The sequence below is a fragment of the Papio anubis genome, unplaced genomic scaffold, assembly GCF_008728515.1.
Source record: "Papio anubis isolate 15944 unplaced genomic scaffold, Panubis1.0 scaffold423, whole genome shotgun sequence".
NCBI lineage: Eukaryota > Metazoa > Chordata > Mammalia > Primates > Cercopithecidae > Papio > Papio anubis.
The window spans coordinates 23,175-36,284 of NW_022164400.1; the positions used below are offsets into that span (position 1 = coordinate 23,175).

General features: G+C 48.6%; 1 pseudogene across 1 annotated transcript; it reads right to left on the minus strand.

Moving 5' to 3' along the window:
* Positions 1-3,207: 3,207 nt before the first annotated feature.
* Positions 3,208-8,425, minus strand: LOC110742378 (annotated as a pseudogene). The gene is made up of 2 exons (XR_002520067.2): positions 4,673-8,425; positions 3,208-4,284 (listed from the first exon to the last, which is right to left on the minus strand). The product of XR_002520067.2 is annotated as a C-C motif chemokine 18-like (transcript).
* Positions 8,426-13,110: the final 4,685 nt, after the last annotated feature.

The following is a 13,110-nucleotide window of genomic DNA, read 5'->3' on the forward strand; positions in this document are numbered from 1 at the left end:
CTAACCCGGTGAAACCCCATCTCTACTAAAAAATACAAAAAACTAGCCGGGCGAGGTGGCGGGCGCCTGTAGTCCCAGCTACTCGGGAGGCTGAGGCAGGAGAATGGTGTGAACCCGGGAGGCGGAGCTTGCAGTGAGCTGAGATCCGGCCACTGCACTCCAGCCTAGGCGACAGCGCGAGACTCCGTCTCAAAAAAAAAAAAAAGAAAAGAAAAGAAAACTGGCATATAACAGGAGAGTCTGGATTGACCCCCAATTTGGGAAGAACATGTCTGGTGTGATGTGATCACAGGCAGGGGATTGGTAGTCTGCACATAACAAGACAGCATTAATATGAGGAAGTTACATACATTTGGTAAATACTAGTCATGGGTCATACAGTGTCTTTCACAACTACTCAGCTCTGCATTGTTGTATCAAAAACAATTCCTTCCAGATAAGGAGTCCTTGCTAGACTGCGGGCTGTAAACAATACACACACAAATGAGCTTAACTGCAGTCCAATAAAACTTCTTTATGGACACTAAAACTCAAATTGCATACAATTTTCATGTTTCTCAAAATATTTTTCTTTTGGTTGTTTTCAATCACTTAAAATGTAAAAACTTCTTAGCCTATAGGCCATACAAAAACAAGTAGTAGGTCAAATTGGGCCCAATGTCCATAGTTCGCTGACCCCTGGGTTAAGAGATGGATTCTTAATCCAAGCCAGCCAGACCAAAAAAAGCGGAATTCAGGCTGAGCGCGGTGGCTCATGCCTGTGATTCCAGCACTTTGGGAGGCTGAGGTGGGTGGATCACGAGGTCAGGAGATCGAGACCATCCTGGCTAGCACAGTGAAACCTCGTCTCTACTGAAAATACAAAAAATTAGCTAGGCGCGGTGGCGGGCACCTGTAGTCCCAGCTACTTGGGAAGCTGAGGCAGCAGAATGGCGTGAACCCAGGAGGCAGAGCTTGCAGTGAGCTGAGATCGCGCCACCGTACTCCAGCCTGGGTGAAAGAGCAAGACTCTGTCTGGAAAAAAAAAAAAAAAAAAAAAGTGAAACTCAGGCTCTTGGCTCAAAATATGAGGATACAGACATTATCTTCCCAATCCACATTGCTCTGGAAGTTTCTGGAAGCTATTCTGCCAATAGAGTAACAAGGATGAATATAGTAACTTCGTTCTAGGATGGAGCTCTCAAATGTAGGCAGATCAGAAATTCAGAAAGACATGTATAGTCTATGGCGAAACAAGGACCACTGAATCAACTTTTGTCTGAAGCTAATTCTATTTCTTGAAGCTTCAGTTACGTGAACTAACAAGTTCCCTTTATCATTTAAGCCAGATTGAGTTACTTTTCTGACACTGTGACTTAAACCATCCCTAACTCACATAGACTGCAGTGTTGTAAGTAAAAGGTCCTCAAATGTGGAACTGGCTGAGGGCAGTAGCTAAGGTTAAAGTCAATGGGGACACCTCTAGTTAGCGGAACAGCCAGTTACCCCCATGACCTGTTATATATTCTAAGGCCATCTTCCAGCCAAGGTTTTATCAAAAAGGAAATTCAGAGTATTGGAGACTGTCTGTTTCTTGCATCGGTCTTAGCAAGGCCCATTAAGAAAGAAATTAACTTACTCTGAAACTGATTCATCTGATAGCAGAGAAGGGGAAAAAAGTAGATTTTTAAAGAAATGTACTGTCTGCTTGCGGCCTGAAAATCAAGCTGATTAAGAATCCAGTGACCTGGAGCTTGCAGGACTAGAAGAGCAGAGTTCTCCACTCCAAACTAATGTTAATATGAACAGAAATGAGGAAGTGAGAGGTTAGATAGGACAGGAAAGCAGGTCCCGAAGCAGCCCAACCCACCTCCTCAGATCCCTTCTTGTAAATATTTATCTTGATGGTAAAATGAATATATTAGTCAGTTATCCAGAAAAACAGAAGCAATCGGCTATTTCTCTCTATAGATATAGATTGAATACCAATATTGATATAGATATAAATACTGAGATATTTATTAGAGGAATTGGCTCCCACAGTTATGGAAGCCAAGAAGTCCTGCCATCTGCAAGCTGGAGAACCAGGAAAGCCAGTGGTGTGATTTGGTCCGAAGGCCTGAGAACCAGGTGAGGTGATGTTGTCAGTCCTGGTCCGAGTCCACAGACCTGAGAAGGGGTCAGGAAGGGGAGGCAAGGGTACAAGTCCCTGTCTGAGTCTGAAGGTTCAAGAATCGGGAGCGTGGATGTCAGAGGGCAGGAGAAGATGGATGTCCCAGTTCAAACGCAGACAGTGAAGTCGTCCTTCCTCGGTCTTTTTGCTCTATTCGGGACCTCAGTGAATTGGATGATGCCTGCCTGCATTGGTGAGGACAGATCTTCTTTAGTCTTCTGATGCTAATCTCTTCTGCAACACCACACAGACACACTCAGAAATGATGTTTATCAGCTATCTGGGTATCCCTTAGCTTAGTCCAGTTGACGCATAACATTAACCATCACAATGAACAGCTGTGCTCTTCATGAAGGTGCAGCTGTATTCATCAGAGGCAGGGAGCTAGAGGGCGGCCTTCACGCCTGTGGCATTGTTTCACCAGCAGGGGGCAATGTGGAGTTAATACAACGGGATGCTGGTGGGCGGTGGAAGGGATGACCACAGAGCTCCCAGTGCTGTGCTGGAAGAGATGTGTTAAAAACCCAGTTCTAGAAATAACTGTATCTGATAGATTTGCTGCTTATGATTAACCATCCAACGGAATGAACCAAAAATAACTAGATCAGATGCCTTCAAAATTGGAACAGAGTTGCATTGCCTCTGAAACCCTAATGCTGGCTCAAAACAGCCGGTGACTGCACACCAACAGTGATTCTCAAACTTGGCTGTGCATTAACATCTCCTGGGGAATTTTTAAATCACTCATGCCAGGCCCCACATCAGTCCAATTAAATTCATAACTTTGGAGGTGAGGCCCTGGCACTGGACTTTTTTAAAGCTCTCCTAAGTGATTCTAATGTGAATTCAAGGTTGAGAAGCCCTGTTCTACATTTAAGCTGATCAATAGACATCTCCAACAGGAAACAGACACCTCCATAAGCGGTATTCCTTCTTCGGAGGGTTACCAGATACAGTTTAAGCTACCCTTTTAAATTTGAGTTTCAGGTAAAGAACAAATCATTTTTTGTACAAGTAGTTCCCAAATATTGCATGGGATATGCTTACACTAAGAAAGTATCCATTCTGTATTTTTATTTGCTAACTCTGGCCACCCAGCCCCAGGCCTCATGTCAGATAGCCATGGAAAACGTCCTCCCCAAAAGCAGAGTGGGGAACAAAGATAACATGACCAAGGCGTTCAGCCAACTTCCAGGTAAGGAGTCCTTACTAGACTGTGGGCGATATTTCCCAGACTTTCACTAATGTAAGTACTTACCCCAAAACCCAGTACTTGGTAAGTCCTCAACAGATGTTAGCCATCATTCTGAGGAAAGCTTCGTTTATGAAAATGAGCTTGTGTGCATAAATATGCATTGCAGTTTCATCTTGATATTCATTTCAGTAGAAAATTTTTCTATCGCATTTCAGTTACAATATGGTTCATAAAATAATGGTGTCTGCTTCAACTTTTCAGGAAAGTATCTCCAGGGAAACGTCTGGTACAACCATAGATGTACTCGGTCCCTATCTTGTGGTTCCTGCCCCTTTTCATATTTCCCTATTCCTGCCCCAGAATTCCTGTCAATCTGTGATTCCGATTAGTGAAACAAAATCAATAGAGTCATCACAGGAGAATGCTGGTTTACCTTTTCTACAAGTACTGCCAATATATGAAAAGGTGATGCTGAGCAAAACCATTCAATAAGCATTTGTCATTTGATACATATGGCATAATGTCTACTGAGAAAGCTGATCACACTGATTGATCCACGCATTGTTTGTGCGAAGAGTTGAAGGGAAAGGGGAAAGCGTAATAAAGACAATGTCATGAGACGTCAGAGAAAATACTCATTTCATAATGCAGTTCAACAACAAAAATCAATTTAAAAATGAAATACGATGCATAAACTAAGATTACAGTTAGTTAATGTGGCTGGGCATAGCAGACGGGACTCTTAGAAGAGGTGGCCTCCAGGGTGGCAGGGTCATTGCCCTGGCTCAGGCTCCTGCTCCCTCCTGGGACCACCAAGGTCACTGGGTCCTCACAGCTTCTGGGCCCCTCAGGCAATCAGCTTCAGTTCACTAATGTATTTCTGGACCCACTTTTTGTTGGGGTCAGCACAGATCTGCCGGCCTCTCTTGGTTAGAGGCTGTGGAGAAGGGAGGAAGAGTTAAGAACTGACAAATTCATCAGGGGAATCCTGTGGCCTCTGCATCCTTCTCTGTCCCAGGCATCTCAGAGCCTGTCCTTGCACCCGTAAAATTTCCCCTTAACTTTGGGGTTCACAGGTCTTCCCCAAGTGTCTCAGATGGGGTTCCTCAGGAAGCCAACTTCCCGTTGTCATATCTGCTCTCTTCCCTCTGCGCAGGGGCAGGCTCTTTAGGACTCTGCAGGCCTCAGTCCAGGTTAGAAAACACTGCAGGGGCCTCCCCTGGAGTCCTTCTCCTTGATGGGCCTTAGAGAGCTGAGTACTCTGAGGGGACCTCATCCCAGACCTCCCAGCCTCCCTCCTGAGGGGTGGGCAGGAGCACTGGCACTCACATGACACCTGGCTTGGTGCACTGGGGGCTGGTTTCAGAACAGTCAACTATGAACTTTTGTGGAATCTGTCGGGAGGTATAGACGAGGCAGCAGAACTCTTTGTTGGTACCAACTGCAGGAGACAGGACTGAAAGATCCCAAGTCATTGTTCACAAGGCAAGCCAGCTGCTCCTGGTCCCTTTCCTTGAGACTCAGGAAGAACCAGGAGACATCACTGCTTGGGGTGGGGATGTGGGGACAAAGAGATCCAGAAGGAAGCTGGCATTTCTTCTTTCCCCTGACATTTTAATTTCTGCATCTTTCTCTTGGTATTGCTCATTCTCTGTCTCGGTTCTGGGTCTCTATGTCTCTTTACTGGAAATTTAGTTTTCTGAACAAACTATTTCTCACCCCATCTCTCCTTGGGGAGTTCCATCTGAATTCTTAAGGAGAGCCAAGGCCCCACCACTGAGAACCAACTGGACCCAGATCTTGTCAAAATCCCTGTGGACCTCCATTTTCTCATCCACAGAATGGGATTCACTCTCCCTCTGTCTCCCAGAGCAGAATAGAGTTGCTGAAACCTCTTAGGAAGAAAAATTCTCCTCGAGAAATGGTCCCTGAAATCCCTTTGAAGTTCTCTACTTGGAGGTCGCAGGGATAGACTTGGGCAGTGGGGTCCAAGCCATGGCCAGACAGTGGGGGCACAAGAGCAAAAGACAGATTCACACAAGGGAGAGGGGGTCCAGAGGCAGAGGGCCTCAGTGAAGAAAAGGACAGCAAGGGCAGCTGTGGGGGTCCCCAGGATACTGGGCAGAGTGTGAGTTCACATGGCGGCCGGGAAGAGCTGAACTCAGGACTTGTAGCTGCTGCCTCCTTCTGGCGTCTCAGCCACCTCTTCTCTTTACAGGCAGCCTTAGGGTATTAGAAGATATAAACTTGAGGAGACTGAGGGGGAATTTTGTTTTTTGTTTTTATTTTTTTTTTAACTTTTATGTTCGGGGTACATGTGCAGCATGGAGTTTGTTATACAGACTATTTTGTCACCCAGATATTAAGCCTAGTACCCATTAGTTTTTTTCCTGATCCTCTCTGAAGGGAAAATTTTTCATCATGATATTGGTGTCATGCTGTGCATTGCACAAGCCAGGAGAGCTTCAGCTCACCACAAAGGTTCGGGCTATTTGCAAGAATCGTTCAGTCCCTCCCTTGGTGGGGAAATGGTTTCCGCAGTGAGAGGAGGTGAGATGCTGGCGTCACCCTGAACTGCCTTCTCACAAGGGCAGATCTGTAGATAAAGCCTTTCTCCCATGGAGCAGAACCTTCTGGTAGCCTCCGCAGCTGTTCCAACAGCATAGATGGACGATAATGCCAGAGAATCGTTAAGAAGCACAACCCGAGAGAAAACCATGCCCTAGATGGAGGGAGCAGAACTGGGGAAGTGCTACAGGAGGGGCGAGGTTGAGGTTGGCTTATCGGACATTGGCTCATTGAACCTCTACAATATGCTAGTCCCTGGGTTAGCTGGGTTAACTGGCAGCTAATAGGAATGACGAGCCTTAAAGAGTTGTTACTGTTTGATCAGCCAGGTGCTCTGCCAGGGATCTGTCCTATGGATATAAACATAAAGATGAACAAAGTGTTTGTCACAGCTTATTTGTAACAATTAAAAGATGATGTACAATTAAATAAATTATGGCATATTCACCTCTTGTAATAATAATTAGTCCTTAAAACAGAGCGAGAGCTTGTCTCAATAAATAAATAGATAAATAAACAAATTTAAACAGGTGGCCCTCCCTGAGTTTAACAGCTCAATTGTGTCATCAAGAACTCAGGCTTCTTAAAACATCTCCCCTTCCTCCATCATTTCTTTGGCTTTTCTTATTTGAGCTTGTCACCTTGTGGTCACAAAATGGCTGCTGCTTTCTCAGTCATCACATCCTCACAATGTCTCATCCACAAGCATACGAGGGGGTCTCATAGGAGTACAGGAAGAGCAATGTTACTAGCGTTTTTAGTTCAAATAACTTTTTATATGATTTGTCATGGGAACTATAGATTACACCCCAAAGTAGTAAAAGCTAATTTTTGAAAACATAAAATATAGAAAAGAATAAAAACTCATTTAGGATCTCAAAGCTGGGTAGGCGGCAGGCAAATGGAGGTAAGGATGTCACAGTTTTTCTCTACATTCCCTATTGTGGCATAGGGAAATCTGAATGCAAAATCTGAAAAAAAAATTTTTCATTGAAAGTAGGAAAAATTCTAGTACCCAAGCCCAGGCACTTTTTATTTTTTTAAACAGTTTGGTATATTTCTTTCCAGTGCAGTTTTTTCCTACGCTTATGGTAGGTGTGGGCCACGTCCCAGGCCACGCACACATCCTCGCAAACATAGAGGTGGCCCAGCTTCTCGTGGAGCACACAGAGCACCTCACTGGCCAGCTGTTGGTGCAGGATGTCCTGAACATAGACCTGAAACCAGAGGAAATGGTGGGTCCAGTCCCCGGCCGCTGGGGACAAGGCTTGCAGGCAGGCCTGCTGGCCTCAGGGAGGTGGGGAGAGGGCACTCAGGGCTGTGGAGTGAGTCCCCTCCCAGCCAGGACCTTGCACGGGGCCAGGCTCAGGATGAGGAAGAGTACAGATGCCCTGGGGGCTGGGCTGGGAGTAGAGAGATAAATGCTGGACACAGTCCTGCCCTCGAGGGGCTGACCGTCCAGTGGGGCTCCCAGACTGTCTCTGAATTCGCTTCAAAGAGGCATTAATAAAGGCAGTCCCCCTGCCCAGGGCTCTGCCTACACCCCGGAAAAAGGAGCCTGTCAATACAGACTGTCCATCAGGTCCCTGCAGGGTACAGATCCCGGGCTCCCCAGTGAGAAGATCCAGGAGTCAGTCGGGAACTCTCTGCTCCGGCTCCACACAGGATGCCCACTGGCCCCAGCACTGGGCACAGAGCACTGGGCCCGGGAGGTGCCCTGATGGGACAGATGTGTGAGGGCTGAGAGTCTCTTCTGACCACCCCAGGCTCAGGGGGCAACACAGTCCTGGGGGCAGCAGAGCCCGTCTGAGGGCCCATCTGTTGCCCTCCAGCCTTGCTGGGTTTGAGCGTAGCCAGCCTGGACCACCTCTCCCAAGGCTGTCGCGTGTCCCAGGGGACCTGCTGACCACCTTCAGCAGGCTGGGCTCTGGGCTTAACCCGCGTGTGACCTAGGTTAGTCCTGAACCTCTCCGGCCTTGTCGCTTCTGCTGGAAGAGACAGCATAATGCTCTTCACAGCATCGCCCTGATGGTTGTGAACTACCCGCACTTCAGAGCTCAGGAGCTGAAGGCTCAGGGAGGCGAGGGGCCTGTGGGGACCCAGGGCTCACCCTGGAGCCTGTGTGTGTAACGCTTCACCTGCTTCGAGGCTGCATTTACCTCGGGCTTGCCAGGCAAGCGGGAATCGGTTGTGTGCACCGCATGCAGCACCCCTTCTGGGCAGTCTCCAGCATCTCCTCGCGGTAGAGTGGTCCTCATCTGGGCACCGAAACACCAGGGTCATGCGGCCTCCCAGCACTCCTGCAGGAGTCCCGGGCTGTTGTTATCATGTTGGCCAGCAGAGGGCGACACGGCTCCAAGCCGAACTGGAATTCTCGCTTCACTCCCACAAGTATCCAGCCTGAATTAACAGCATTGTCCCCACTTTACAGATGAGGAAACTGAGGCCCAGGACATTCCGATCACTCATCCATAGTCACACAACTCAAAGCACAGATGCAGGATTCCCTCAGCCCAGCCGGATGGCAGGGACTTTCCGTTACCTCCACTCCCGGGAGAGGGAGCCGGCGGCTCCAATACCTGAAGACGGGGGAGGCTGCCGTTCCACAACCCCACAGAGAGGCCCAGCACAGGGAGATGACATGGAGGCCTTCCCGTCAGAGAGAAGGCCAGAGGGCAGTTTATTGGGGCTGCTTGGGGTTCTGCCCCTAGGCAGCTGCCCCCTAGGTGCCCCTCCCACCTGGGAAGCCTCAGCCTTGCCTGCCTTGTGCTGGGAGGTCGTGGGCAGCTGCTGCCAGAAACTGCGGAAGGGGCGTGCCTGTCTCAGGCCCGACCAGGATGCAAGGATGGGGGAGGGGTCCTGGGAAATTAGGCATGGTACTGAAGAGGACAGGGAAGGGGGCCAGCCCTCAGACACCCCGGTTCCCACACACACACAGGGTGGCTGGGGAGCCTGGACCTGTGGGGGCGGTCTTGGTGGTGGAGAGGACAAGCTGGCTGTTGATTCCCACGTCCTGCAGGCTGCTTCACTTCTGTCAGCCACCAGCCTGCAGGTCCTTCTGAAAAGGGCCAAGCTCACTGGACTCTGGGCCTCAGCACCGCTGTCATGTGTCCTACTGGGGCAGCCACAGCAGTGTGACCCCAGTGTCTTCTTCCTTGGGCTAAGGGACCCTAGGCAGCTAAACCCAGATCTCCCCTTTCCTCCTCCCGGAACCCCAGGGGAACCGGCGGGGTCCCACAGAGGACAGGCCCGGAAGCGGTGCTTACTTCCGCCAGAAGCAGGGCACCGCGTCTCGGGGCACAGGCTGTTGACCATGTGCCAGGCAGCCGTGGTGGGGACCCTGGCCATCCGCCTTGATAACACAAAGTGACCAACGTCCCCCACTGACCATCTGTAAACCGTGCCAGCTGCTCACCCACACCACGACCTCCTTGGACGCCCCCACTCAGGCACTCTCAGGACTCAATGAGCAGCTGTTTGTCCTCCTGGTTCTGGCAGCCACCGCCCTCTGAGCGCCAGGCTGAGGAAGGTTGAAAGGGACTTAGAGGAGGCCACTGGCTGCTCCTTCTGCCAATCACGAGCCGAGTCCCGGAGAGGGAAAATTGACTTGGACACCCAAGGTCACTCAGGTGGTGTGAGGAATCAGGTGGACAACTCCGGGTTCCCAGCTCCTACTCAGTGCTCCTTCCAAAGACTTTCTCCAGGGAACACCCATGGCTGTCACCTCTGGGCTCCACTGACAGTAGCATGATGACCCCTACGGGGTGGCCTGCTGTGTGTGGCTCATGGCGTGGCCTTGCTGGCAGCAACCCTGGGTGGTGGATGAGCTCAGCATTTCAGCCTGCTCTGGCCTGCTTTCCTCCTCAGTGGTCCCTCCTGGGAGCCTTGTAGGAAACCCCAGGAGGAACTCTCTCTGAGTTCTGTTCCCCTTACAGGTGGCCCAGCACTTGAAGGAAGCCTCCCACCAACCACAGAGGTCCCCTGGTTTCCTCGGGATTGAATCTTGCTCTCACAGGACATGTTGGCCTCTCTCCTGGTCTGGGTGGGTGTTCTCTGTAGACAAACAGTCTCACAGCAGTTTTTAGAAGCCGTGTTTGTGCTTCCTAGAGACAGAGGACTCAGGGTGTAGGCAGCTCCAGGTTGCCCACCCATGCAGCACTCCAGTTACAGAGAGCAGGGCAGGAGGCAGGAGGCCAGTGGTGGAGCTGGGGCTCACCTGGATGAGGCGTTGGCCTCCCCTCTATGGCAGGCGTGGCCCCCTCTTGGCTGCCTCTGTTGACCCTGACCTTTCTTCTTGGCTTCTGCACAGCTGAGAATTATCTGAGTATTCCTAAACCCATCTCTCTCCTTCTGCCTCTAGATGCTCCTCCCTGGGAGCAGGGCTGATGTCATTTGTATTTCACACCCACCTCAGTACCGAGGCATGGGGAGGTGTGAAATCAACCATCACTGAATAAACCAGTAGGTGAATGAACAATCAATACAGAATCTCCCTTTCTTGCGTTAAGGCTGCCTGCGATCAGGAAGATGATGATGATGAGGGACTGCTGGGCTCTCTCACCAAGGGTTGGTGCTCTCCATCTGATCTCATTAAATTGTCCCGGTAGTGGGACAGTGGGTAGTGAAGGCTTGGACTCAGCAGTTGGACTACCCGGAGTCCAGAAGATCTCAGCCCCCTCCACTTACTAACAGTGTGACTTTCTGGCCTGCCATCTGGCAAATGCACACAGTGCCTACCCCACACATAGTAACTGATCATATACCTCACAGAAGGCTTGGTTTAGTGCCTGGTTCCTAGAGATCTCTCCCACACACCTCCTAGTACCATTGACAACTCTGGGCTGTGGGTGTTCCCTCCCTCCTTGAACTGATGAGGGAGCTGAAGCTGAGTGGCTGCTCCAGAGCCTCTGCCCCGGGCTCTCGTCGGGTGTGGGACATGAGCACGGCCACAGTCAGGTGGATCTCCGTGGGCGTGTGATCCTGGGAGGAGCTGATGGAGTAGAACCTGGGCTTCAGAATGGGGAGCTGGGAGACCAGGAAGCCAGCAGACACCTGCAGGGACGGGAACTCCTCCAGCACCTCCAGGAACGTGGGGCTAGTGGTGAACTTCCACTTGTTGTACACTGATGGCTGAAAGCCAAGGGTGATGTAGGCGACTCAGGGCGCCTGCCTCACTTTGGGGGAAAAGGTTGTCACAACCCAGTATTCATTCATTCATTCACTCACTCAACAAACAAGTCCATGTGCCAGGCACTGTCCAGGGTGCTGAGACTACCGAGCTTGCGAAGAAATAGTTCCTGTCCTGGAGGAACTCAGTCCAGTACATTTATCTAACTTGTGTTACCTCCACTCTCAGCAACTCATGGGGAGGGGTCAAAACTTTGTTGAATGGCACTTTCCCCAGCTGTTGTATCCTAGGCAGTTTTGATGGTAGATGGGCAAATCATTAAAAACAAATCAAAATCTCTAGTGAGAAAATATTTTTCATTGTCTTTCAATCTTCCTGAATCCTTTGAGGGGTCTGTTGCTAGGCTAGGCTCACTCTCAAACCCTTGTAAATCTGTCCCTCCTCCATGAAAACACTCTCCCTCAGCCCCTGCTTTTGTTAAACAGAGCAAAACCAGCTCTCAAGCTCAGAAGGTTTACCACTCTAGAATTTAATGACATTGTTTTGTTTTATTGCATTTATTTTTGTGATTACTTTCCATTAATGGCAAGTGACATTATTTTTCCATTTAGAGTGATTTAAAAATTTTCTTAAAATACAGGTATTCAAATTTTAAAAACTGAGTTGATTTCTATGAAAATATTCAGTAATAGTGTAGGTTCTACACAGATATGACACTGATGGTTCCTGGAACTTGGGAAATGTCGATGGGCAGCATTCCCTAACCTGGCACTGCTTAGATAGGGGAGATATCTCTGAACAAAATAGTGTTTGTAATGCCATTTAGATCTACTGGGTTCTGATAACTCATGGGTCTTTTTTTTTTCTTTTTAAATAAATAATTACCTTTTCTTGATCACTATTGTATAAAACTTGGAAATACAGAAAAATATGTAGAATAAAAGAAAATATAGAAAAATATATAGAGTAGAATGAAAAATCACTCACCATCTCACCACTCAGAAATAACCACTCCTAATATATTGGTAAATGTTCTTCTCTCTGTGCACCAACATAGCTGTTATGATAATACATATATTTTATTTTTGTAGCCTGTTTCATTTCCTTAACCTCAGAGTATAAGCATGTTCCATATCATTCAAAATTCTTTATAAACATGGTTCTAAATGACTGTAAGACATTTAATGTACAGAAGCCTCGTAATGGATTTAATCATTCTCTAGCTGTTGGACATTTAACTATTCTCCAAATGTTGGGTTGTTTCTGGTTCTGCCTATTATCATGTTGTGATGAATATATTTTTGTTTGTTTAACAGACAGGTCTCACTCTGTTGCTGGGGCTGGAGTGCAGTGATGTGATCCTAGCTCACTGCAGCCTCGAACTGCTGAGCTCAAACAATCTTCTTGCCTCGTCCTCCCAAAGCACTGGAATTACAGGTGTGAGCCACGGCACCTGGCCTGAATATCTTTATGCACATCTCTCTGTCTTTATTTTAGATGGTTTCCTTCCAGTAATTTCAGAAGTGGCGTTCCCAAATGGGAAGATTTTGTAAGGCTTTTGGGATGCATATTGCTGGACTTTTTTTAGAAGGATGAAACATGAAGGTATTTCAGGTCCCCGGAACCTACATGATGGGACATACCCTAATTTGTGTGTGTAGGATGGTGTTGTCACTAGAAAGAGCTCAGACTCTGCTACTTTGAGCAAGTTACCCAACCTCACCAACTCCTGTTGGTGCAGGTCTGAGTAGTCACTTCCCAGAAATCCAAGAGTGACTGTTCTTCATAGCTGGGCTCATGAGTGCTCATATTTTAGCTTTAAAAGTACAGATGTGGGCTGGGCATGGTGGTTCACGACTGTAATCCCAGCACATTGGGAGGCCAAGGCAGGTGGATCACTTGAGGTAAGGAGTTCAAGACCAGCCTGGCCAACAATGGTAAAAACCCATACCTGCTAAGAAATTATAAAAGTTGGGCCGGGCGTGGTGGCTCAAGCCTGTAATCCCAGCACTTTGGGAGGCCGAGGCGGGTGGATCACGAGGTCAGGAGATCGAGACCATCCTGGCT